Source organism: Nanorana parkeri, unplaced genomic scaffold (genome assembly GCF_000935625.1).
Source record: "Nanorana parkeri isolate BGI_ZX_2015 unplaced genomic scaffold, ASM93562v1 scaffold380, whole genome shotgun sequence".
Classification (NCBI taxonomy): domain Eukaryota; kingdom Metazoa; phylum Chordata; class Amphibia; order Anura; family Dicroglossidae; genus Nanorana; species Nanorana parkeri.
This window is the reverse complement of record NW_017306648.1, coordinates 1,010,596-1,014,621: the sequence shown is the minus strand read 5'-3', so window position 1 is coordinate 1,014,621 and position 4,026 is coordinate 1,010,596. Positions and strand designations below refer to the sequence as shown.

The following is a 4,026-nucleotide window of genomic DNA, read 5'->3' as shown; positions in this document are numbered from 1 at the left end:
TTAACTCCCTCACCCCCCCCCCCCCCCCCCCCAAACCCCATCCAACTCACTGACTGCCCAGGAGATAGCCAATCACTTCAGAGATACGATTAAAATAATTCACTATGAAATCTCCACTGTCCAGGCCTCTTCCACTCCAAACACACCTTGTCAACCACCACACTCCATACTCTCTTCATGTGATCCAGTTAACACAGACGAAGTCGCCACTCTTTTGTCTAACACACACCTAAACACCTGCCTCCTGGACCCCATTCCTCACTACTCCGTTCACCCTTTAGCTCTACTCTACACTCTCTTACTCACATCTTCAATCTCTCCCTGTCTAATGGTGTCATTCCTACCCCTCTTAAAAAACAAACATTGGTGACCCCCATTTTGAAAAACCCTCTTTGGGGCCCACCAGTTTTGAACAACTTGAGACCCATCTTCTTGCTCCTATTTACCTCCAAACTTCTTAAACGGCTGGTCTACAACCGCCTGAGCCACCATCTTACCATTAACAATCTCCTGGACCCGTTTTAATCTGGCTTTCGTCCACAACACTTCAAAGAAACTGGCCTTCTAAAACTTACTAACGATCTACTAACAGCTAAAACCACTCCACTGCCTCAAACTCAATCTGTCCAAAACTGAGCTTATAATATTTCCTCCTCTCCGTCTTCCCTCACCCGACTTCTCTAGCACAATCAACAGCACTACAATCAACCCCTCCCATTAAGCCAGGGTGCTCGGGGTAATCCTTAATTCTGAGCTCTCCTTTTAGCCCCACATCCAATCACTATCTAAATCTTGCCGACTCAACCTCCGTAACATTTCTAAAATGTGTCCCTTTTTAACAAAAGCTTCTAATTCACTCCCTTGTAATATCTCGCCTCGACTACTGTAACTCCCTCCATGTTGGCCTACCTCTAAGCAGGCTATCCCCCCTTCAGTGTATCATGAATGCTGCTTCCAGACTCATCCATCTTACCAACCGTTCAGTGTCTGCCACCCTCTCTGCCAAACACTCCACTGGCTCCCAATTGCCCTACGAATAAAATTCAAAATACTAACAGCAGCATACAAAGCCATCCACAACTCTGTCCCCAACTACATCTCTAACCTCATCTCAAAATATCACCCAAATCATCCTCTTCACGCCTCTCAAGACCTCCTGCTCTCTAGCTCTCTCATCACCTCCTCCCATTCTCACCTCCAGGACTTCTCCAGAGTGTCTCCCAACCTCTTGAACTTCCTACCCCAATCTGTCCGCTTATGCTGTCTACGTTAAAAACTCTTCTCTTCAGGGAAGCCTATCCTAGCTGAACATAACTGCCCTTTTACTTCTACCACTAACTCAATCTAAACAATTATTACCTTTTGTATCACTTGCTCCTCCTACTAGATTGTAATCCCTCCTAACACTATTGTACTGAAATTGTATAACTGTACTGTCTTTTCCATGTTGTAAAGCAATGCGCAAACTGTTGGCGCTATATAAATCCTGTTTAATAATAATAACACACATGCATTGGCAGGGCCGGCCTTAGGGGTGTGCGAGCAGCGCGGCCGCACAGGGCGCCATGGCAACAAGGGCGCCGTGCGGCCGACACAGCTCGTCCTGTGGGCGGCTTCTCTCCCCCTCACCCTTCAGGGGGGGGTTCCCGCTGTCAAGCTGGTCCCGGGCTCCGCTGTGCCCAGTGCGAGCCCGGGACCAGCATATGGCCTCTGTCACATGGGATCAGAGGGAGCTCGGTACACGAGCTCCCTCTGGTCCCCTCTACGCTGTCAGAATGCGGAAGTGATGTATATTACATCACGTCCGCATTCTTGTGTCACTCTCCAGCTTCAGATGCTGGAGAGAAGCTGATGAAACAGATCTTTGCTTCATCAGCTTCTTCAGGGGGGTCCTAGGTGACATTAGGGGTCTTGGAGACCCCTGATGTCTCCATAAAGAGGACCTGTAACATATTTTGCTATCACATAAGGGGGTTTTCTAACCCCCCTATGTGATAGCAATAAAGTTTCCCCCCCAAAAATGTAAAGTTACAAATAAAAAAAGAATTAGATTTTTTTTAAAGTCCCCCCCATACATACACGCATGCAAACAGGCGTCGGGTGCGCATACGTGTGAAAACGACGATTTCGCCCATTACGCCGCACATGTTACATATCGCCGCGAACGTCGGAATGAGAGCAATAATTGTAGGGCTATCAATCACTGATAACACTAAACTGATGAGCGGTAAAAGCTTTTAAAGCGTCACCTATGGTCAATTTTGGGCATGGTAATTTTTTGCGCCCAATTTTAAAGCTTGACATGTTTGGTGTCTACTTACCCGACGTGACCCCGCTTTTTATATTTTACCAAAAATATGGGTAATGGGTGTGGTGACTGGGGGTGTGGCCACTAAAGGGTGTGGTCACTGAGGGGCGCTGTAAAGCTTTCTCGCACAGGGCGCCTAAAGGCCTAAGGCCGGCCCTGTGCATTGGAGGTGATGGCACGTTTTATGAGGTTGTTGGGTATTGACCTTCATATTATCTGCTATGGCAGCACAGGGAGATAGTAGTAAGCTAGGTAGTTTTAATTTGTACTTATTAGTTAAATGGCATCCTGCTTTAAAAAAATAAAAAAAACTCCAGTTCCTTAAAACATGATATATTGTTACACAATTGCTAGTACGTTTACAGGACTTATAAATATCACTACAGCTTTTCATACCAACTTATTGTTGTAGCTTACTCTCTAGCCGATTATGAAGATGTGAATGGTGCAGCAGCAAAAGACCAACCCCTACCTGGAGGAATGGGTGAGAGGCTTATACAGCATTATTAGAAACTTTGTAGACGTGTGGGGGAAACGTATATGACTCACATTAGTTCACTTACTGTATGTGATCAGGAAGTGCGATTTAAAGCATTTTACTACAAAAATACAATGATTAAGTGTGCTTTATGTAGGTTGAGTACGTAAAGGGTTACATTTTGTTTTCTAATAAATTAAGAAAATAAATGACATTTGCTGCCTGACCTCATTCTTGTAACACATGCAGTCTCCCAGCCCTAAGTTGTTTACACTCCTCTTAGAAAAAAGGCTTTTTTTTTTTATTGTTATGCACACTGCAGTGGTCAAGCAGTTGACAGGATGTCTCGGGGGTCTCCTAGGTCCGACTCGCAGCTTTAAGTCTTCCTCTGACAAAAAAAGTAATGCTAACTAAATGGTCAAATATAAATTTTTCACAATTATGTGTGCAATATTTAAAAAATTCTATAGTCCCAGGCCTGAGTGGCTTTTTAGAGATCTATACTCAAGCATTAACATGAAGCTATATTAACAGTCTCCCTGGGATGAATACATCAACGGTAATGGACAGGTTGACATACTTACAATTTCCAGAGAAAATGCTACTTAAAATTCCCTTCAGTGCTAGCCACATGTGTAGGCATGTGTTTACACAATCTTTAATAGCAGGGAGGATCAGCCAATATGAACAGAAACCACATGAACAAATCCATAGTCCTTTAGGGAGGTGGACTGTACTAAAGATAAACTTGAGACAGCATTTAATCCCATTCCATAACTATTTATTTAGTCTTTTCAGCAAGACTGTTAGTATGAGCATAGGTTAGTTTATGTTCCTTTATTCCATGTGTTAAAGTAGACCTAAAGTATGCCCACTAAGCTGCCTAAATAAAGCCCAAACATATGTACCTATGACCTAAAATGGTCCCACTTCAGGTGCTTTAGGCCTTCTTAAACCCTGCTATTTCATGGGGGCAGACAAACCTATAGGTCTTGTTTACATGGGTGCCCACTGCAATAGTAGCACTGCGACCACAGTGCTGCATACCCTAGAACGGCTCTTTGAGTCGTGCCAAAAAATATACGCAGCATGTTGCATTTAACAGGCATTGCAGCTTGTCAAACGCAACAATTGAAGGAAATGGGACCATGCTGCAACCACATGGGATACACAGTTGTGGCATGGTACTTCAATAGAAGATTTCATTGGGATTATAATCCCCCCCCCCACCCTGCACTTA

General features: G+C 44.3%; 1 long non-coding RNA gene across 1 annotated transcript in view; it reads left to right on the top strand.

Annotated features, from left to right (window-relative positions):
* The first annotated feature begins 2,759 nt into the window (after window positions 1-2,759).
* LOC108789222 overlaps window positions 2,760-4,026 on the top strand; it is a 1,644-nt gene continuing 377 nt past the window's right edge. Inside the window, exon 1 of the long non-coding RNA XR_001941382.1 lies at window positions 2,760-2,792. This is a non-coding gene — a long non-coding RNA (uncharacterized LOC108789222). The remainder of the gene's footprint in view (window positions 2,793-4,026) is intronic.